The 24,525-nt window shown below is 34.1% G+C and overlaps 1 protein-coding gene across 1 annotated transcript in view; it reads right to left on the reverse strand.

The window, feature by feature from the left end:
• The window catches only part of LOC134845246 (adenomatous polyposis coli homolog), a 320,464-nt gene that overhangs the window by 260,594 nt on the left and 35,345 nt on the right, over positions 1-24,525 (reverse strand). The gene's annotated exons all lie outside the window — the stretch shown is intronic.

Genomic DNA, 24,525 nt, shown 5'->3' on the forward strand with positions numbered 1-24,525 from the left:
AGTCTTCTAAGCGGCCATGGGAAAGTAGAGAGGCGTATAGAAGCAGACAATTATAAATGCAAACTAGTCAAGAGGCAGACCTATTTTGCTAACAAAGCTTTTATTTATCAGCTTAAGCCAATTAAAACGCAAAAGAAAATTGCCCTGTTTGATTGGCGAGTAAAAAAGGATGGATCACAAATGGTATTTGGGAGTGAGGGTTGAGGATTTGAACTTTTAAAACTCTTTGTTTCATTGATCTGATTCTTTTTTCCTGTCTTCAAATATGTTTGAATTCGTTTAAGAGAAAGTTTTATGACAAACAAAGCTGCTTTACACTGCAAGGAGTACAATTTAAATTTTGTTTCTTCAAAAGTTTTGATAATTGAGTTGAAAGAATTTTCTTCTGCTTAATACGTGATCCACAGGTGTTTGCTTTTATCCCAATTTTTTGTTCAAATCCGCCCTTTGTGTAGAAATTTAATTAAGAGATTTTCGGCGTGAAATATCTTTGCTTCGATCGTGAAATAGTCAAATGTGTTCATCGATAAATCTTCAAATTCGGACCAAGCTTCTGGCTTTGTACAGGTCACGGCTACTAAAATGCGCGATATTTTTTAAAGTTCCCCTTGCAAGTCTTAAAGCACAATTTAGGCTGCGGATTTTTATATTTGCACTCAAATTAATAAAATAATAATAAAAAATAGAAATATAATATTAAGTTGCTAGAATCTGATTGGTTGGTTCAAATTGAGAACGACTGCAACGCCTCATCAAAGGTCAACCTGCGTCAAATTTTCACAGCTCCTGTTTTAACCTGTATTTTAGGTGAAGTCGCATTTGTACCAAGATTCATTAAATTTCTCGCATTCTGATTGATCGAATCGTGATCCAACGAATTGTTAACTCAATTTTCTGTTCAAACAGCATAAAATTAACCAGCAGAATAATGACCGCCGCAGTCGCACCAAAGTGTTGCGAGCTTGCCAACAGAAGCTTGCCAACGTGTTGTGAGCTTGCCAACAAAATTAAAGCCGGTTATTGCCGCGAAGCGACGACGCGCGCGTAGCGGGCCCATGGACTACCTTAAACCAAAAGCTTAAAATATTCGGCTGAGTAATCGTTTGGCCAATTGAATATTTTTGGTACTAAAGCGATTAATTTTACAAATGGGACTGATTTTTCATTTCGGATCTTCTGAATACCCACCCTCCTCAATTTTGCAACCAATCTGCATACCTTAATTTGAGTGTTAAATTATTCGCCCTTCCACATCGAAACATTAAGCTACAAAGCCTACATTTTAAAAGTCTGATAACATCTGTCTGGCAAAGTTTGAATCTGGCAACGCATCGGCGTAAGAGCCTTGATCAATGTTTGAACTGTTATGTAGGTCTCTGAAAACAATTCTTTCTAATATAATAATAAATCGTTTCCAAGTGAAATCGTCACACGTACAGAATTACAAATAAAAAATGTTGTGGAAAAACAAGGAAGGAGGCAAATACAGATTTATTATAGTTTAATTACAAAACAACCTTTTTATCAGATCACTATTAGCTTGAGTATAGTTATCTAAAAATTTATGCTTGAAGTTGTTGAGTTCCAGGTTAGTACGATTTTTTTGTTTTTCTGTAAAATTAGAAAACAAAAAAGAGCAAACTGTTGACGAGTACTCGCGTTCTGGTGGCAATCGACGGCTTTGATGCAAACTTTGATTGTATTACGACAGCTCTCGCTTTATTTTTCGTTGAAATTTTTTGTTACGTTTCTTTACTAATTAGTTCTTGTAAAATTTCAGATTGCCATTCAACCCGTTTTACTTTGCACAAAACTTTCCACAGGTTTTTTCAGTATGTTTCTTCGAATCGAACCTCAGTAAATAAAACAGTTCGGTACTAATTTTTCTATTTTTAAAAAAAAGTTTTCGAATCAGTGTTTTTGTCCTATTTTTTTGTCGGCTAGCTGCAGTTCTATTATTTTTTGACGTATCGCAGTTGGTGCATAGCTCCGGTTCGCCTCTGTTTTATTTTTAAAATGATTCAGGTCGGTTGTGGTGTAAAAGTTAAAAGTTTCAAATCTTAATTGCTGAGGATGTTTTTATGATACGAATTTCTTATGGCATGTTTATACCAACGGGGATCTGCTGACATATTGTCGATTTTGTGGTCACTGGTTAAATACTAAGCTCGTTGATTGATAATGGTTGAGCTTTTCTTTGCTTTTTCTGAAGTTGATTTTTCTTTCAAGGAGGCAATCATTATATCCCAAACTATTCTCTATCGGCACAATCTCATATGTCTATGTTCTATTCGATAGCTTACAATGCTATGCTTTGCCGGTGTTAATGTGCTTTTTGCAAAAATGAATGGTTGGCGCTTTTTGTCCTGCTTACGAGGCAACTATTATGTTGACACTTTTATGTGTTGACCCCTTTTTTAAAAATCGACTGTACTGATTTTCCGAGCACCCAAACACCTTAAAGACCCTATTTTGTTAAAATTTTCTGGGTCTCAAAAAAATTTGTGAAAAAAATGCGAGATCCTCCTCAAAATTAGTATTTTTGTCGCCATTAGAAAACTTATAGAAATGGTCTGCCGGAAAAGGGAGCGATATTGTAACAAGGTATCAAAAGTGGGAATTCCGCGTAGTGAAGGGATCTAATCTCTGAATAATCATGCTGTCATTTTTTTCACTCAAGTGTAGTTTGTATTGCTCACAAAACTGTTTAATATTCCATGTTTTTGCACTTTAGTAGAGTTAAATCAGCAGAAGATTTATGCTACCTTTAAGTTGATGACACAGCGCAGCCGCAAATAAAAGTGTTCATATGTTTGGCAACATTTTTTTTTATTGTAAGTGATTTACTTAAGCTGCGTAGCATTATATCTTTTCATCTAATTTTTGAGTGGCGACTTCTTCCTTGATGAAATAAATAACAAAATTGAAAAGACTTCAAGTTTCCCAGAAAAGCAAAATTGAACGTATCAAAATTTCATTTTTTCAATTTTGTTCGTTACTGGAAAATTTTGGTTTTCTCGAAATCTGCGTTGCCAAACCTGAAGCTAAGGGCCAGATCGAAAGATTAATTTCTATGGGTATATTCTGCATGAGCTAATTTTTTCAATTTTAGCAAGGAGTTTGCTATGGATGTAAGAAACCTGTAACGTTTTACCCATTTTTGGACTTTGTTGAATATCCCAACCACGACCGACCGAATTCTGAAATGATAAAATTAAAAAAAAAAACAGATGTTTTAGTCTTCTCTAGAAATAAACGTGTTTTCAGTACTCTTAATAGGAATCAGCCGTGAACAGGTAACAGTCCAAATTTTGTTATGTTGACAATTTTTGAAAGTTACGCATTATTTTTCGCATCAGTACCCTTTTTAAATAAAAATACAATACTAAAGGTACCTTCGGATTAAGCCGGGCCCGTAGTTTTTAAATATCATTAAGCGGCCAGTGTAATTGAAGCTCAAGATCAGGGGTCCGATTCTGGCACATAGCAGAATTTTATTAGTTTTATTTTTTATTTTTTCACTTTTTGCCCCTTTAACACTTTTTTTGTCCTTATTTCGCTTGTGTTTGCGAAGTGCAGTCTCGCCCCTGTCATGAAGCGTGTGTTCATTGTTTTTAAAACATCATGTTTTAATCCCCGGTGTACCTCGTTGTTTGAAGGTAATTTTAATTGCCTTGTTTTCTACTATCGTCTTTTTGTAACTCCTTACCATTTTATCGGGTTTTCAATTAATTTATTTTTTTAACGAATGAAAGCAATCGTATTGTATTCAGATCTTGTGAAAGACAATACCCGTAATTTTGTCCGTGCTTCATCAAAATTTTTCAATCTGATCGGTTATTTGATCAAAAATGCGCTTAATGTGAGGCGTTTGGATATAATTTTACCAGCGAGAGCAAATGACTTGTTATCGGGAACTAGACTTTTTTCCCGTCAACAATTTTTTGCATAAATCTGGAAGATTTTTGGCTGTATTCATTATGGAACCGTATTTACTTCTAAAATGTTTTCCACTTGGTCTAGAGGTGAACAGCGTGCGTTTAGATCCAAAATTCTGCTGTTCCATTGAAATCATGATCAATGTTTTTTTGATAAGCATGACATAAGAATTTTTCCGTAAATTGAACATCAATCTAGACCAAACTCTTGACAAACATTTATTTCAACATTCTTTTTTTAAAAATGTTTGATTATTTACAGGGTTCATATCCTTATCTATTCGCTAGTTTGCATTGCATCGAGGCATTAGCGTGTAAAATCCAGATAGCAGCTTCTGGTGCTAAATACTTATTACTCTTGCGATAAGCAAGTGTATTGTACTCGGTTACTAGCCTTTTCCTTTAAATAACTCGTTCCAGAATGTTCAAAGTTGGAAACGGTAAATTTAGGTTCAGTTTATCTCGAATTCAAATTTCTATGAGTCTCCGGGAAAATACAGGCATGGAGAATACGCTTGGGGCGGCAATGGTCCTGTCAATTTAAAAATGACAGGACCTGTTTTATTTAAACGGGAAATATTTGGTCTCAAAAAATTATCGGCTCATTATTTTCGGCTTTTAATTTGTCGTCTCAGTTGCCACCTCATGTAATTGTTTTTTTTTTGATGTACGCTTTTCACATTTATTTCTTGTAAGTGTTTTGATTTACTTGTGTTGTTCGTAATTTCTTGACTTTGTATATTTTTCTTCTTGTTTTTGTTTTGGCTTCAAACTGTTCTGCGCAAATGAGTTCTGCTTTTTTTTTATCGGCTTAGTGACCTAATTGTGAGTCGTTTTAAGTTAAACATATTATTTATGCTCACTGGATTGCACAAATTGCTAACATATTTATAGAAAAAAGAGCTCAAGTTTTTCAAGGCAACTTTTTTGGCTTTTTTGTGTTTTTTCCGGGCTTGATAGGTTTCGGGCCCAAATTATATAGGCTTGTAAGCTGAGTTGTAAGCGTTTTCCGCAACATGAACGCTCCCTTTGTTCTGCTGTTGTTCTTTCATTTTACTTTATTGTTCCGACAAAGTTTTGGCAATTTGGCCTCGTAATAGAGCAAAAAATTTTCGTATATGCGTGTGTTTTGAGGGAAGTGGGACTTTTTAACTTTTTTGGGTTTGTTATTTTGGGTTTGTTACCGCTCGGTGAAATTTCTTCCGATTCGAGTCCACATTTTTTGTCCTGGCATGTTTTTGTTTCAAAACTAGCCTGATTCGTTTTGATAGATTTTGTTTTTCGACATTTTCCAATTTTTTGCGACTTTCTGGTTTTGTAGCGCAAGTGTTGCGCAGCTTCGTTTCTGTGTGAAAAATGCTCTCAAATAGTCATTGGATATCGCACTTAAGTTTTGAAATTTTATACCTCGGATTCCGATTTCTTAATAGCCTTGAACACAACCTAAAAAGTTAATAGCCTAGAGCGCAACCTTAATAGCCTAGAACACAACCTTATTCCTGAAAAAAAGTGTTTTTTTTTCTGTTTTAATAATTTTATTGAAAATATACTACACTGCTCCAATCACCTTTTCGTGAGAATGCGGTCCCTAGCCAACCTAGAAATCTTTTTACCATTGCGATTAGCAAGGTAATTGCAAGCGGGTACTTGAATTTTTCCGTTGAACACTGCTTTCGCAGGACTCTTCTTTCAAGGACTCCGCAGTTTCTTTTGCTTTAAAAAAATATCTGCTCTTCAAAAATCAATCGTTGGACTTTGGTTTGTATGCTTATTTGATTGTTTCGACTTTGGTTACGAAAGTAAAGGAATATTTGTGCTCGGGGTGGGTTTTTTTTCTTCAGACAAATTTCGACTTTTTAACTAGCCATTTTTGACGGAATTTTTTTTTATCATTCAAAAGGCATTGTTGTCTTGAGCTTGAATTTGAAAAGATATTTCACCTGTGATCTTTTTTTGTAAAGTTATAAGGGTTCAAAGATTGCCATTATGGCCAATTTGGGACAATTAACTCGCGATATATTTCGCGCTATTAACGCATAAGCGGAGATTTGGTTCGTCTTAGAAAATGCTCCAAATTGGTTGAAGGAAGCTAATTTTCCATAATTGATTTGTTACTAGGAGCGAAATTTATCACTTTGAACTTTATATGGCGTGTGGGGGGATGATTTCACAAAAAATCTTAAATTATGTTACAAAAAAAATTTCATGTTTCATTACATATATTTTTTAATGTTATTACTGCTCCATAGACCTAACAGGCAGTCGGAACATTCAGGGCTTCGCCCTGATACGAGCAGTCTCGTTGGCTTTCTTACCGACTCACAGTGTCATGAAGATGTCATGGATTAGTAAGATGGGATATCTTGTTAACTATTTCCTCCCCAATATAACAAGGTACAAAATTTGTATACGCTTAACTGTTCAATGTTCAATTCTTTTTTATAGGGCGGATGGGGATTCGTTACAAGGTATTATAGAGGGGAAAATAGTTAACAAGATCCGTAAGATGTACCATGGATGGATATTATGGAATTTGATGGATTGTCGTGCAGTGAAATTAAGAATTTGATTTATTTAGAGCTTGAAGATACAAAGCGAGGGATTTGGTTAAAAGTTTGTTGATTGCTTTGTCGCGTCTTCGTATAGACGAGTCATGGTGAATCTTTTTTTTCTAAATAAAGACCAGAATAAGGACCAAACTGTAAACAAAAGAATTTGGATCTACTTAACAATCGCCCTCCCTTTGGTATCTACTATAGAATTGCCACCCCTATTAATAAAAGAAGTAAATTAGCGCTAGAGCTTTGTAATGAGAAACCTAATTTTGCTGCTATCTGATTGGTCAAAAGTGCGTTATTTTAATCTACTTAACAACTGTCCCCCCCCCCGTTTCTTAAAAGGGGGGCAATTGCTAAGTAGATCGGAAAAATTTTGCGGCAATAGAAGCGTTTTTTTTTTGTGATCGAAATTTTGCATTTTTTTTAATCATTTTTTCCGAAGATCTCAAAGAAGAAAAAGAGAAAATCGTCATGAAGAATGTCATGTAGATCATGGAGAAAGTTCGTCAGAAACTTGATGCGAACCTGAATTATGTGGCAACGAATCAATCATTAACAAAAACAATTATTGAATCGTGGGGGTCAATCAACCATTTGCGCTAAATTAATTAGTTAGCAGTTATTTTTTCCGCCACTCGATTCTGTATTGCGATCTTGCATGAAAAAGGCAAACACTGAGCGAAGCGAAACTAATCAAATTCAAAGGTGCAATTTTGGAACATTTCTTACATCGGGTCTAGTCAACAATTTAACCAAATTTCAACCTCAACTACCCTCATTAGCCTTTAATTTATGTAAATAAGTCCGTGTTACAAACTCCACTGAATGGGAATTTATTTCATCTTTAATGACCCGTGGGCATTCTTCAACTTTGCTTCAATTATCGTCTGAATCTGGCTCAAGTCTTCTAAGCGGCCATGGGAAAGTAGAGAGGCGTATAGAAGCAGACAATTATAAATGCAAACTAGTCTAGAGGCAGACCTATTTTGCTAACAAAGCTTTTATTTATCAGCTTAAGCCCCTTAAAACGCAAGAGAAAATTGCCCTGTTTGATTGGCGAGTAAAATAGGATGGATCACAAATGGTATTTGGGAGTGAGGGTTGAGGATTTGAACTTTTAAAACTCTTTGTTTCATTGATCTGATTCTTTTTTCCTGTCTTCAAATATGTTTGAATTCGTTTAAGAGAAAGTTTTATGACAAACAAAGCTGCTTTACACTGCAAGGAGTACAATTTAAATTTTGTTTCTTCAAAAGTTTTGATAATTGAGTTGAAAGAATTTTCTGCTGGCTTAGTTGTCCGCTGCTTAATACGTGATCCACAGGTGTTTGCTTTTATCCCAATTTTTTGTTCAAATCCGCCCTTTGTGTAGAAATTTAATTAAAAGTTTTTCGGCGTGAAATATCTTTGCTTCGATAGTGAAATAGTCAAATGTGTTCATCGATAAATCTTCAAATTCGGACCAAGCTTCTGGCTTTGTACAGGTCACGGCTACTAAAATGCGCGATATTTTTTAAAGTTCCCCTTGCAAGTCTTAAAGCACAATTTAGGCTGCGGATTTTTATTTTTGCACTCAAATTAATAAAGTAATAATAAAAAATAGAAATATAATATTAAGTTGCTAGAATCTGATTGGTTGGTTCAAATTGAAAACGACTGCAACGCCTCATCAAAACTCAACCTGCGTCAAATTTTCACAGCTCCTGTTTTAACCTGTATTTTAGGTGAGGTCGCATTTGTACCAAGATTCATTAAATTTCTCGCATTCTGATTGATCGAATCGTGATCCAACGAATTGTTAACTCAATTTTCTGTTCAAACAGCATAAAATTAACCAGCAGAATAATGACCGCCGCAGTCGCACCAAAGTGTTGCGAGCTTGCCAACAGAAGCTTGCCAACGTGTTGTGAGCTTGCCAACAAAATTAAAGCCGGTTATTGCCGCGAAGCGACGACGCGCGCGTAGCGGTCCCATGGACTACCTTAAACCAAAAGCTTAAAATATTCGGCTGAGTAATCGTTTGGCCAATTGAATATTTTTGGTACTAAAGCGATTAATTTTACAAATGGGACTGATTTTTCATTTCGGATCTTCTGAATACCCACCCTCCTCAATTTTGCAACCAATCTGCATACCTTAATTTGAGTGTTAAATTATTCGCCCTTCCACATCGAAACATTAAGCTACAAAGCCTACATTTTAAAAGTCTGATAACATCTGTCTGGCAAAGTTTGAATCTGGCAACGCATCGGCGTAAGAGCCTTGATCAATGTTTGAACTGTTATGTAGGTCTCTGAAAACAATTCTTTCTAATATAATAATAAATTGTTTCCAAGTGAAATCGTCACACGTACAGAATTACAAATAAAAAATGTTGTAGAAAAACAAGGAAGGAGGCAAATACAGATTTATTATAGTTTAATTACAAAACAACCTTTTTATCAGATCACTATTAGCTTGAGTATAGTTATCTAAAAATTTATGCTTGAAGTTGTTGAGTTCCAGGTTAGTACGATTTTTTTGTTTTTCTGTAAAATTAGAAAACAAAAAAGAGCAAACTGTTGACGAGTACTCGCGTTCTGGTGGCAATCGACGGCTTTGATGCAAACTTTGATTGTATTACGACAGCTCTCGCTTTATTTTTTGTTGAAATTTTTTGTTACGTTTCTTTACTAATTAGTTCTTGTAAAATTTCAGATTGCCATTCAACCCGTTTTACTTAGCACAAAACTTTCCACAGTTCATAAATATGGGCTGTAATTTTTTAAAAGAAAAGTTTTATTTTGTGTTATAAATTTAATTCATTCTAATTTTTTGGTAACATATGGTTTTTATAAGACGTTTCTGGAGCATTCTTAGGTGTTTCAATTTGGTTCTATCAGTTGACGCGTGAGTGAGGTCTCCATGTTGTAAAATTGGCTGAATAAAATTTAATAGGCCAAAAGAGGCTGTTTTTTGTCAAAATTTTTCTCAGTCTAAAAAATCCCATAGTACCTGCTTACTCTTTTTTCAAAAAGAAATTATGTGGTTTTCGATGGTTAAGTTTCTATATAAAGTAATTGTGAGATAATTTAATATTTTGAGTTAAACTATTTTTTCACCACTAATTGTTGTATCTTTAGAATGTTTAACAGCTGATTATTTTTTTAAACAAAAAGTTTAGTTTTGGTTTTTTCTGTGTTAGGTGTTAGTTTATTGCTTGCTAACGAAACATTAGTTTCGTTTAATACTTCTTGATGACCTGCTCTCAGAATATTTAATGAAGAGATTCTTTTGATGACTGTATCATCCGCATAGAGTAACATGTTACTAACTTGTCGAGGACAATTCCTTTTTTTCTATATCATTTATATATAAGATGAATAGAAGTGGGCCCAGTATTGATCCCAGTGGTGCACCACATTTTATTCCTTCAACTTCTAATTTTTGTCTCGAGAAGTACACACATATTATTTTCTGTTTGCTAAATACGATTTCAATAATTTAAAAATAGGCCACGTAAGTCCGTATGACTCGCATTTATCCAGCAAAATACTATGGTCGACAGTGTCAAAAGTTTTTTCAGGTCTATGAATGTGCTTTGAGTTAAGATCGTTGGATCATTTTTTCTTCGTTACCGATGCTTGCTAGCTCTGAAAAGTTCAGGAAGTTTAATGAAAACCTAAAATGATCATCATGAGTCTCCGATAACCTGAGCCCTAGATTCATGACACACTTTATCCCTGAATTTTTTTGACTCAGTGCTTAAAACTCGGTTAGTTTTCAATGATCCAGTTCTATGCAATCTAATAAAGTATTTGTTTCACAGTTCTGCCAATAAGATTATCACGAGATACTGCTGCATCAGAACTTTTATACAGTTTCACTCGTAAATTTATAACGTAAAATGATTAAAAGTTTGCTCGTACAGCAATTTACATGCGGCAAATGTAGTTAAAGTTACTTTAACTCATCGGGCCGGCACGTTGGTTTGCAGTTGAGAGCATTAAAAATCCGGTCTAACAGTTTTCAAATAAATCTAATTTGTATTTGGAAAAGAGCTGTAATGATCGCTGCTGTGTTAACTCCGGTTTTCTCTAATTCTTATCTCGATTATCTCAAAAATCTGTTATTTTTGAATTTTAAGCACAAAATTTAACAGGAGTTCATGGAGTCTTTTCACAAAATGTAATAGGTGTTCATCAATTTTTTGTGTTTTGCGGATTTTTAAAAGCAAATACTGTCGCCACAAAGAAATTTTGAACAAATGGGTTTTACGAATCAAATTGCAGATCCTTCACTTCAGTCAGGAATTCAGCTGCGACTAAAAATCTCGAAAATATTTCTCCCCTATCTGGCGTTGGAATTCTTATATTGAGCATTAGACTGTAAAGACTAACAAAGTGAGGCCCGAAAAAGTATAATCAACACTTAGTTCAATGTATTTTTAATTTTTATTTAATTTTTTTAAATACTTAATTTGGTGTTGGCAGTTTTCTGTTTGACATACTCAACAACCTGACATTTGTCCTTTGAACTAATTTTCGGATTGGATAGAAGTTTTGACTTAGGGTAAGTTTATTTAATGCAAAAAATTAAAGAAAGAAGACTAGAATTTGAAAAAGTGTTTTTTTTCGGCCATGCTTTGGATTGCAAAAATTATCTCAGCGTCGAGAGAAATGAGCGAGTCTTTTAGTTCTCCAGACGTTGTACTGCAATATGCTACAATCATTTACAAACTTACAATAAATTTTAAAGAAGGTTTTTGAAAAGCCCCAAATTGCACAATAATAAGTTTTTTGCATTTTTGGCGCATAACTTTTTAGCGAAATTGGGTCTTTCTTGTGTTTTGGCGCACGTCCCAAAATCCAAAAAGAAAAATTTTTAAAAAAAAGTTCAAGCAATGTTACGAAAAACCACTTTTCAGCAATATATTTTGTGCGACTGTAAAAAAGCCGGTTATGGGTGCGAACTAATTACTAGTTGTCTCGAATGATTATCCCGAGCTTCCTCAAAAATGATTTTTTTTGACATTTCAGGTCTAATGATAGTAACAATTACGGAGTGTCTGTCTGTGTTCGGATGTTTTTTATTGCAAAAGCAGGCGCCACAAGAAAAAGCTCAACAAGTTCTTCTGATATGTCTTTTTGAAACTTCGTCAGTCCTTATTCGAGCTGCATGGCATTTAGACTTCTCAAAAAATTTTAGTCATGCGCTACCGTTGATAATTTTATATTGAGCAGTAGACTGTATAAACCAATCAAAGCGACATCCCAAAAACGAAATTCAAAACTGTATTCTCAATGGCTCTTCAATGTTTTTTTTTTTAAATTGAAAAAAAAACACTCGGTTAGGTGGTAATATTTTCCGTTCTATGGGCAGCCTGATACTGGCTGTTGTAACCATCCTAACAATTTCAAGATCTTTTGGTCTGCCTTGTGTTTCTTGCTCAAAATCAGTTACTGTAAAAAACGTCTTAAGTGGAATGAAAATTATTTCGAAGCGTTTTGTCTCATGCATCGGTTTTCAAAGCAAAATTTTCTCAGCGTTAAATTACCGATTACCGTTTTTAGATGTACTTGTTGCGGGAAGTTGGAATGTATCCTTTGAACAAAAAGTTTCCAAATGGTTTAATTCAGAGTTTTTGAAGTACCCCAAAGTGTCCTAAGCAACGTTTTTGGTTTTTTAAAATTTTGAGAACGTTTTTTTTTGACAGGTGGGGTATTTTACATTTTTATTTTGCTTTGATAAAACTCATAAAATCAAGTTGGTTGAGATTAGACAATTGTTTCAAATATTTTGAAAAAATGGGAAGGAGTTTCGACCTAGCTTGTGTTTTTTGTTGACAGTTGTAACAATTACAGAAACTGAATGTCAGGTAGCCAGTCGAAAGTTATCATTTTTGATTCATTTTGATCGTTTCGATTTACAAATAAGATTGTTTTCCGGTTTTCTGACGTAATTTTTCTAGAAGTTGAAAGTGTTTTCAATAAATCTCCAACTTTTAAATTAACTTTGTTAGACTTTTCACTTTCTCTAGCTAACTTTGACCAATTTTTAAGCCAATTTTTTGCCCGCCATGAGCAAGTTGATCCACTTTTTTCCGGTACTTTTTACTACTTAGTTTTTTTTGGCCGACCGAATCTTAAAATTTTTTACGGTGCCTGGTAGTCTCAGTGTTAATAATCAATTTTTCTTTTTATCCCTTTGATCCCCTCTTTCCAGCTCTGATTATGCATAACTCAGAGATTTTTGTTCCGCTAAAAATATGATGTCTTAGAAACTTTGCAGTAATGATTCAGTGACAAGTCAGAGCCAAATTAAAAACACATTCTTCAAATAAAATAAATTTCTCAAATTGTACCAGTGTATCAGTTTGTAGCCCTTAAAAATTCAAATTAGGAGAGAGTAAGTAGCGCATAGGCAATAGATATGCCTACTCTGCTGAATTTTTTGGGGTTAGAGCATCACTAGGCTCCTTGTTTTTCGATTATTTTGATAGGTGAAGTAGCAGCACTAATTGACCGTTTGATTATCGCGGAAACACCGCTGTTTTTTTTTAATTTTTTATTACTTCCGAAATATGTGCTATAAGTTTGCCGAAGTGTGAAATACAATTGCTTAATCGTGAATTTTGAATGCTGGTTTTAAAGTTTTCAGCGCTGATTTCCAGTGAGGCATCAATTCTTTTCAGGAAACACTTTTCAAAAAGCGCTCTCATCTAATTTTTAGCCTGCTTTTGTTTCAAAAACTCGGCACAGATAAAATTGGCTAAATAGGGTCTGTATATCTATTTTTTTACTTAAGTTCGGAAAATCAATTTTGTCGAATTGGAAAATTGTCGAAAAAATTTTAGTATAATAATTTTTGAAAATTCGGCCCAACTTCCTCCGTAAAGTTTCTAGGTCCGACGTCTGCTAAAAAGGCAATTAGTGTGTTAACCAGATATTACAGATACGATCAATCTTTCAGGGCTTCTAGTATAGCTTGAAAGACAAAGTGGCAAGTCTTTGTCTGTTTGCCGACGGCAGAAAATAAGTGAGTTGTAAGACTTTTTTGCGTGCTTAGTTTTCGGCTGCTAGGTACGTTATCCAGCAGGGGTTCATTTTCATCCCAGATATTTCTTCCATGTCCACTGTTTGCTTAAAAGGCAATTATATAGCTGAATAGGAGTTTTTTTTTGCCTGAAATAACTTTGCTTCCATTGTGAAATAGTCAAATGTGTTCATATAAAAATCTTCATTGTTGCATTTCAACCAGATTCAAACGCATACTCAGACATAGCTTCTGGCTTTGAGTATTTCACGTCTGCTAAAACAGAAAAATGTTTGCTAATTTTCACAATTTTATAAAACTTCAAGCACTTTTCAAGCAGAGGAAATTTTATTAGCTCTCAAATCATTAAATTGTAAAATCACAAACAAAAAATGAAATCGCTGGAATCTGATTTATTCCCATTGAGAACGACTGCAACGCCTCAGCAAAGGTCAAACTACATCAACTTTTCATAGCTCTTGCTCTAGCCTGATTCTTAGTGGAACCAGATATAAACTATATTTATTCTTTGGTTATAAATCGGATATTTTATCACTATAAAATATTTAATATTAACCAATCACAATCCATCTAACTAACAACTCACTTATTTGTAAGTGCTGAAGTTACTAGTAATTTCAGCACCAGAGCAATTTGAATTAAACTTAGAATACAGTTGTTCTTACTCTGGAACTAACTCGCATAAGCCAGTATACTCTAGATCTATTGAGCCTAGCAGAGACTAGTTAAACACCCTGAGACTAGTAGATATAAGAGTAAGATTAGGATCGGTATTAGACTAAGAAGTTGCACGAATCTATCCGGCCGAAAATAAGATTGCGTGACGAGCAGACGGTGTACCCTATCCGAAATTACTCTATGAGTTGGAGATCCATCTTAACTCATCTGGTGCGACCAAAAAGTCTCGAACAGACCTTAACTAACCTAGATTTAGAAAAAATAGATTAGAATTAGACAAATACAACATTTAAAAAAAATGTTAAGTGACAAAAATTTAGTAGAAATGTCTCCACGACTCAATAGATCAGAGCCAATTTTCCGAATAAAACGAGAACTACCCAGTATTGGAAGAAGACCTCGGACAAGAGACGATCTACGACTACAAAGAAACTTACCTTTAAGTTTCATGGTTGTACGGCAAAAGCCAACTCAAACTTTTATATTTAGAATACTTCCAGCAGTAAATTCAAATTTTCATTTATTGACATATTATTTGAAGAATTATCTTCAATAAACTTTCATGGCGCTCAACCTATTAGTTATACAATAACGACCGATAAAAACAACACTTGTCATTTTCCTTAAATCAGCTGTAAATTAAATAACATCTTGAAAAAATATTTATTGAATATAAAATACAAATATTGGTTAGTATAAAGCATATATCTTAGTTTTTATAAATCATCCTTTCATCCCAGTTTTATCACCTAAAACATAACAGCAAATCTCAAAACATTAACATCATAAAAAACTAAACACTTAATTTGTTCTTCATTTAAACCTTTACCTAAAAGTTAACAAGGCTTATCCTTGTTTTCATTTAAATTAAATTCACTTAAAATAACAGATCATCAAAGCTTCCCTTGGATCTTTAAATTAATTTCACTTAAATCACTTAAAGTAAAACAAATTATCTTTATCTAAATACTCAGATCATCAAGGGTTTCCTTGGATCTTTAATTCACCTTTATCTCAATTAAATTTCATTTCATTAATTTTATATCCTGATCATCAAGGCTTATCCTTGGATCAAATAGAACAATTTTGTTCTCCCCCACACATTTAGTAAAGTGTCTAACGACCTCAAACGTCGATTCGCTACCCAACCCTTCCTCAAGACCCAGGACTAATAGAAATTTTTCAATCAAACTAACCATTCTAATTAGGATAAACAGTGAAGAACTTCGGTTATTCATCCTTCACTTGACCCCCCCCTCTTACCTGACCCAGGATAATACTTAAACTTAGTAATTTTAAAATAGTATCTAACGAACTATTTGTGTTCTAATTATACTTGAACCTTGTGGATCGATTTACTATTCTCCAACCCTTGAACACAATCACTACCCCTAAGTAAGATTAAGTAAGTTAACACCTTAACTTAGACTAGCCACGATAAAGTAAAAATCATTCTTCGAAATCGATGTACGCTTTTCTCTCCAACCCATCAATATGACCCAAGTTAAGCTAACTACCAAAAAATTGTAAGAACTAACAGTTTAAGACATTGGAAATCATTAACCTAATTATTGCATCCATCATCCTAAACCTTATGTCAAGAGATATTTTAGGAAAAAAAAAAACAATCATGATACACAATTGTTTAATTAACGACAGAAATCACACCACAGAGACAAACAATAGGATACATAAGAACAAAAAGACAAACACTAAGAAAGAAAATTATTAACAAACAAAAACAAATTATTAGGAAACGATTTTCAAAACGAAGAAACGCAAGTACCAAAAAACTGAATTTAAAAAGTGAAACAAATTAAATTACAGACACTCCGACAATAGTTGTCCGTAAATGATAGACACCATTTTGAGCACAAAAAAAATAAAGTTTAAGACACAAATTGCACGAAAAACCCTCGAAAAACAGGCCAAAAATGGCACAATTTTGAATGGACTTTAGGTCAAAATTTTCAATTTTTTTCGAAAAATTATGAAATCCTATTTTGCGAGACGCAAGATCAAGCCTATAAGACCAGATTAGTTAATAAAAGCAGCCCCAGAAGATCAACAGAGAAAAATTTGCGTCCCAACCCAAACCTCTGAAATCCACCCAAAAACAAGAAATTTGGACATGTTTTTCCAAATTATTCAAAACTAGAGTAGAAAATCAAAATTCTAAGCATGTTGGGCCCTAGAGATGACTATTGGCTAGGACTAGGATAAAAAATTAGATGAATACATTTTAAATTGCGCTAGGGAAAATTTTTTTAAGATTTCAATTTAATGAAAAACAAAGAAAATGCAAAGTGAAAAAAAAAATTGTATGATAACAGAGTTTGAGCGTAGCAGTACTTTGCACCCCGATAAACACGCAATGCAACCACCACCGAATACATGGACACCTATTTAGTATCATGCAAGGATTGCTTAACATGCCAATCAAACAAAAAGTACACAAGTTTTTTGTCAACCCACTATAAAATCAATATGTTATAATCTACCACTACATACCCACGATGAAAATCACTTTCATCATCCACAAATTTTCAAATTAGCTTCCTGTTTACACACACCGAATGGATTTTAAACAGAGCCAAAAAACACAACAAAAATTACCAGAAAGTAACAAAAAAAATTATTACAAAGACAAAATATTAATTCCCAAATAAATTCCCGATTTACCCCAGCTAAAAATTTAAAAGTCGTAACATATGTTTTAATTCCAAATTTTACAATACAAAAAGGAAATTCTAAAAAATTACAACCACTCCAAAGAAGACCGTATCAAATAATTGATAAACCCACTGATGTAACATACAAACTTTTAGGCTTAAACAAAAAAAAAATCGTTCAACATCGAAACAATTTTTTACCTTATTACTCAAAAGAGTACGCACTTCGAGAACTTAATCAACTATACTCTTTTACATGACTTAAAGACATTCAAAATAAGTCAGAACAACATCAAAATCAAAGCATTGATATGTACCCCATCTAAAAATAATTAGATAAAAAGGACAAAGAACTTCCCAAACAAATATCAAAAAAATTAGACAACAAAAAAAATCACTCAAACAGAAAGAAAAAATCGAAAATTAGAAGAAAAAATTATACCACAAGATCGAAAAGAAAAATCTCCACATAGAAAATCATCGCGACTTTGTAATCAGCCACGAAAAGATTACAAAACATTCATCCCGCAATTTAAATTATTAAAGAAAGTTGAATTTCAAAACCACTTTAAATCAATTAACATTTTCACCTCTTGAAGATATTTTTATGGACCGAACATTTTCTCAAAATTCATGCTGGAAAGCATTAGAACAAACTAGTTCAATTTCAGCCCATAAGAACCTTTCCGAATCAACACCCCATTTTTGACACGACTTCTTTAGCCGACAAACAATCACCTTCAAGCGTATCTCTAACTATAACTTTAAGACCTCCAGGTCAAAAATAAGCAACTCGCTCAAATTTGACAACTGAAATAAACAAAACCTCAATATTACGACCCTCCCCTATCAACTAGAACAAAAATCAACAATATTGTCCCAGCTTAGACCTCGAAATACCCTCAAGCAAAAATATTAAATTAGCCTAAAGAACAAAATCGACATGATCATTTAGCCTAAAGTACAAATAACTCTCAAATACCCCCAATCATCCAATAAATAAAAATAAAACTAGGAAGTCCCTTAATAGCCCTCCAAACTTCCCCTCACCAAAAATTGCTTAAACCCAACCTACTTGTCAAAAAACCAATAAATAACCCGACCACACTCGAATTGCTTTGGCCACTTCTCCAAACTAAATACATCATTCGCTTACTAGCTAAACTAATAACATCATCAGAAATAATCCACGACGTTTTTCCCTATGGATTCTTCCCCGACGAATAAGGTTAGTACGAATTAAATAAATTATTCTAATAAATTCGAAACAAAACTAACCATTCTTAATAAATGTTTTCTTTTTTTCTTTAGTCTTCACAGGTACAATCATCAATCATCTATAAAAAAGAAAAACGAAACAAAAAACAGAAAACTTTTTACAAAAATCATAAATTTAGATGAACCAATTACAATAAATGAAGTAGTAAAGTTTACCCCCAAAACAGCACTAAATTGATAAATGAACTCTTTTCCCATATGCAATAAATATTCTTAAAATGAAAAAAGTTGATAATTTCAACCCACCAAAGAAAGCCGTGAAATTAATAATTTCAAAGAAGTAAATTAATAAAAATTGCCTATAAAATTAAAGCAGTACTAACCTTTTCAAAGACGCTTCTTTGTAGTTTTAAATTTTCACTCGCCCATAAATTCTATCCAAATTCGCATTGCTCGCCCACAAAAATTTGTTTAAAATAGTGAATTTAACTTTTAACTTTCACTGAGAATAACTTTAACCAGTTTTAACACATTTAAAACTTTCCTTTAACCCGGTTGGAAAGGAATTATATAACAATCCAAACTAACCAACGCAAGCTTACTAAACACTACAAACCACAACCTAACAGCATGACTAAGAAAAGAAAACGCACGGTACCCAAACCGGATTAAAACAAGCTTAGAACTGGATAAATTATTCTCTTTAAAATAACTGAACTAAAACTAAAACGCTTTTGCGAAAACAATTAACCAAAATCATTACTAAATAACAGAACTAACAAAATTTTATAAAATGTAAATTATAATATGCAGTGCATAGATCACGAACAACCACAAGAACGAGCATCCAAAGACTAGACGACGCCATCACACTCAACCTACAGAATGGCTAAAAATAACTGACATGCCGCTCACAATCACGACTCATAAAGGATTTAGGGTACGACTTGACTTCGCAGAAAAGGACTTCATTGAATCAGACCAATGACCACCCCGATGTTCAAGTATACGTACAGATCCGAGTTACAAGCCATCCCCTCCAAACACGATTTTCACGCCATTCCCAAACCAGATCGAAACACAGTTCTACATAACCAATCAAGAACAGACGATGATAACAAACCATCTTGAAATCAGATTGAATTCTTAGACAGTCAAAGTCTTTGTCAAACGATAATTAATAACTTCCTATCGATGACTCCAGCTTCCTGGAACTTTCTTCTCCAAGAACAAAACAGAAAAAGATGCTCGTCAAACAACAACGACCAACATCCATCCTTCATTACAGATAGAAGATCTAAGATTCAAAAACTCTGTAAAACCCCGGATGGGTGGAACCAGATATAAACTATATTTATTCTTTGGTTATAAATCGGATATTTTATCACTATAAAATATTTAATATTAACCAATCACAATCCATCTAACTATCAACCCACTTATTTGTAAGTGCTGAAATTACTTGTAATTTCAGCACCAGAGCAATTTGAATTAAACTTAGAATACAGTTGTTCTCACTCTGGAACTAACTCGCATAAGCCAGTATACTCTAGATCTATTGAGCCTAGCAGAGACTAGTTAAACACCCTGAGACTAGTAGATATAAGAGTAAGATTAGGATTGGCATTAGACTAAGAAGTTGCACGAATCTATCCGGCCGAAAATAAGATAGCGTGACGAGCAGACGGTGTACCCTATCCGAAATTACTCTATGAGTTAGAGATCCATCTTAACTCATTAGGCCTCAATTTTTTAAAGCATCTGTGTACCATAATTTGAGGTCTAAAATTTTGCACTTCACATCCAAAAATTACATGCCTGCAATTGCAGAGTCTGATAACACCTGTCTGGCAAAATCTTGGTCTGACAACGTATCGATTCCCTAGACTTTAAAAAAAACAGAAACATTAAGTCAATGTTTAAAGTCTCTAAGTCTCTCAACGCCTACTATGTATGATGAAATGATGCAAATTTTTAAAATTTTAAACCTCAGCTAAAATTTTTTAAACAAATACTGAGTATCTGTATTCAGATGTTTTTTATGGCATATTCAGAAAAATTTCAGGGCATTCTTTTGCTACATTTCTTTGAAACTTCATTCTTTTTTCGAGCTGCATTACAAGATTTCCACTAGTTTTAGTCATCATCTGCCCCTGATATGTTATTTTGAGCAATAGAAAAAAAAACCAATCAAAAAGATATTCGAACAAGGACAAGGAAAACCAACACCACTTTCTTAACGGCTCTTTCATTGTTTTTTTTTTTCAAAATACTTGGTTTGAAGGGTACAATTTTCTGTTCTGCACGCAAAACAACCTTCGGGATTTTTGAAAAACTCCAAAAGTGCCCCAAAGTACAATTTCGGTTTTTTAAATTTTGGCGTAGAAAGGTTTTTTAAGCAAAGATGGGTTTTTTCACATTGTTTTGGCAGATTTCATAAAATCAAATTGATCAAAGAAATCGTTTCAGATAGTTTTGGTAAATTGGAAGGAGGTTGTAATCTTTCATGCGAAAACAGTTACCGAAACTTAATGTCACATAGCAAGGTGAAGATAAATCTTATTAAAGCCCTTTTGGTCACGCTTCAATTTACAGAAAAGATTGTTTTCCGGGTTTCTGACGTTTTTGATTTAATTTTAATTTAGTTTTGTTAGATTTTTGAATTTAGTCATGACTATTTTCATCCAATTTTGAAGTTAATTTCTTTTCGCACCCACTAGCTATCTGACTAACTTCTTTACCCAAAAGGTTCTTTTCGGTATTTTCTTATGACATCTTTTTTCTAAAAATTCCTTCTGTGCCAATTAATGCTAGCATTGAGAGGGTCGCGCGCCGACCCAAAACGGTTGGATTCCTGGTAAACCGGGTTGTAGTCTCAGTGTTAATCATCAATTTTTCTCCAGTATCCCATTGATTGCTATTTTCCAGCACTGATTCATATATATTTCAGAGATTTTTTTACCGCTATGATGCCTTAATGTTTTCGCAGTGATGACTCAGTGACAAGTCAGAGCTAAAACTAAATAGCTAAGTGACAAGCGAAAATTCTCCAAAAAAAATCAAATTTCTCAAATTGTACAAGAGTATCAAAAAATAGCCCTTAAAAGTTCAAATAAGGAAAAAGTAAGTAGCGCATAGGTATCCGAAATGCCTACTCAGCTAAAATTTGGGGTTTAGAGCATCAGCAGGGTCGCTGCTTTTAGTTTATTTCGATAGGTGACGTATCAGCATCAATCGACCGCTTATTTATCGCTACAAAAGTGCTGTGTTATTTCATTGCTTTTTTGTTTCTGAATTTAGTGCTAAAATTTGCTGAAGTATTATAGATTATTTCTGAATCATGAGTGGTGATTGCAGTTTTTGCTGTTTTCAGGGCTGATTTTTCAGTGAGACATTAACATGGAAAACACTTTTCAGAAAGCGTCCCAATCGTCGTTTTTTGCCTGCTGTTTTGTTTGAAAATTCAACGCAGACATATTTGAAACAATAGGAACTGTATAACTTTTGCTAGAGCTCGGAAAATCAATTTAGTCGAGCTAAAAAATGTCGAATTTTTTTTTAGTAGAACTAATTTTGACAATCTGCCCCACCTCCCTTCGTGAAAGTCTTAGGTCTGTCGGACTCTTAACCATTTTTCACAGGTACGAGTAGTTTAGTTTGAATGACAAAGTCTTTTGAACCACAAAGTCTTTTGTCTTGTTGCTGACTGAAAAATAACCTGGGCCAAGTTTTCAAAATGAGACATGCATCAAAATAAATTTGAGCCATTCTATACTGACGGGTTCAAAGTGACTTTTGAACTAATTTATGGTATTCTGACAGGCTGTTGTGTGCAAATTGAAGTTGGTAAACTAATTAGTTCTGCTGATAACAAACTTCTTTGTTTTAATTTCTAAAATTTTCTTTTCTCACTATCTCTCTAACAAAGTCATCTTGAGTTCAAGAAATAATTAATTTGAAGAAAGCATTAATAGGCGCCTGATTTGCAATTCGTCTAATTCTTCAGCATGCTTTCGCAGAAAAACGGCAGAGTCTTACAAAAATTGAAATAGAGCAGCCAAGCTTGAAAATATCTTGGTGAAAAGAAATGATTGGAAAAGGACCTGGAAAGTTCCCTCTACTTTTTATTTCAATCAGATCTTTGGAATTGTACACATACATTTTTACTGGCTAGTTTATTGTTCCGACTTTCGATACGAAAGTAACGGAATATTTTTCTTTTTTCATTTTCAATTAAGGTCTCTGGAAGTACAGGTACTCAAATTTTCTGAAACACTGAAATTTTTTGCATCATCTTAGTCCAACCATTTTTTGCAGTCATCTTTAGTTGTAATGGTTGAAAAGTTCTTACAAACCATCAGAAACTATTATTAGGACCAAGCTTAAACTCTAACCCGCCCAAAGCAGTGGACCCCATTTTCAAAAAAAAAATCAAAAAGTTGACTTTTTTTAGATCGACCAGAAAAACTTTCTGAGCGCTCCCAGAACACTATAAAGACCCTATATTGACAAATTGTTCTGCGCGTTTTTGTCACTTTTTGGAATTTTCTTTGGCAGAAAAGTTGCGTTTTTTTGGCGCTCGATCCTTCTCAAAACTAATATATATTTGCGCCAAAGGCGCCCTTAGAAATTTTTTAGAGTTGCTCGCCGAAAATGGATGTCATAAAGTAATACCAAAGGGGACACCCCTTTGATTCATGAGGGGTTCTGGTTACATGATTAGTTTTTCTTTTACCGCCCAGGAAACTTGACTAGGAAAGTAAGATTACGATGCGTAATTTGATTTACGAAACAAAGTAGCGGACTTTAAATGGATTTACAGCTCGTTAGTTAATTAAAAAGGAATCAAATGGTTATTTTGATGGATTCCGTCTCAAACTTCATTCATCAGAAGACCCTTACAGTATTGTCGACCCCTTTTTTGAGGTAACCTAGTTGGTTAATCGAGCTCTCCCAAAAGACATAAAAGACCGTTTTTTGGCAAAACTTCCCTGTTCTGTCAAAGAAATGGAGGGAGAAAACCAGCCTAAAATGACTTTTTAGTGACTCAGTGTCAAAACTCTGACAGCTGGTACAAGTAATTCTTCTTATTCAAAAATAAAAGAATAAAAAGTTCCCGAGTATAATAATCTCAAAATTAAAACATTAAAATGTGGGAAAGCATTCTCTCCACCGGAGATGATGAACAAATCAAGGTCAAATTATAAAAACCAGTTAGAAAATTCGAATTGAATTGTTGCAAATACAACAATGAATCTGAACATTTCACTCAACAGGAAAATTTTTAGTTTTCTACCTTGCTCTTAATACAGTAATTGATCTTTCTTTTCCCGTCGAGAAGAGTGAATGGGTAATTTTTCAGAAAACGAACTAAAAAAAATTGCACAGGGATCAGCACTGTTGGTATGTGTAGAAATATTATGTATAATGGTTAGAAGCAGGCAAGCAAATTACGGTGGTAGGCTAAATTAGAAATAATCCGACGGAATAAATAAATGGTTGTCTGATATGGAAAAAATGAATAAAATGGCAAAATAGAAACTAAAGCCTTTAATGAGCATGAATGGGGTTGATGAATGTAAAATAAATACTCAAATTGAGGAAAATGTTTTTGAATATGAGTGTTTTGTTTTTGTGCTATCCCTGAAAGAATTCGTTAAACTCAACGTTAAGAAACTCGCTGTCCATTTCAAGGTTGTCATCAAAATCGTCGATAGCCATTCTGAGTGATTGTTTGGTTGAAGAAAGAGAGAGGATGCCTGTTGAAGAGAGTGAGATGACAGCATCCGAATTCGTGTCCTTTGAGTCTCGGTTGCGGGACTGTGATGCAGCACGATCGGGTCCTCTGCAGATCCAGATTGTTGAAATTTTTTATCTACTACATTTGTATACAGCTTTTTATGTCAGCTATCTCGTATGACGAAAAATTCACTGTTTTTTTAGTTGACTCAGCGGAGTAAAATCCGATGGAATGGTCAAAAGTATGCACTCCTGTGTTCTGCTCGCTGTAGGCAATTATTGATTGGGTATGGTCTCAGTGGGGGCTACGCTGATAAGTTCGCTAACCCGTAATAAAACGTTACCTAACCATGTCTCTATGTAGAAAACCTCCGATAATTCATTCCTAATCACTACAATTTGACGTATTCGAAAGAATTAACATGGATTCGTCGCAAGCTAAATAACACGTGTTGTGAATTACTTTCTTTGTGCGTGGAGGTTGTCTTATTGTCGGGTTGCGAGGAGAATTCGAAGCCCTTGTTCTTGTGTTGTTATCCAAATCAGCCAGCTCAATGTCTTTTCTGGTTTTTGGGCCTAATCTTTTGTTTTCCGCGTAGAAGTTAGTTTCTTCTGGTTCATCCGCTTTGTACCTGCTTTGAAAGAAAAGGCATCCTTGACGACGAGGGTTTTGAGGGAGACTGGTAA

Source organism: Symsagittifera roscoffensis, chromosome 4 (genome assembly GCF_963678635.1).
Source record: "Symsagittifera roscoffensis chromosome 4, txSymRosc1.1, whole genome shotgun sequence".
Classification (NCBI taxonomy): Eukaryota; Metazoa; Xenacoelomorpha; order Acoela; family Convolutidae; genus Symsagittifera; species Symsagittifera roscoffensis.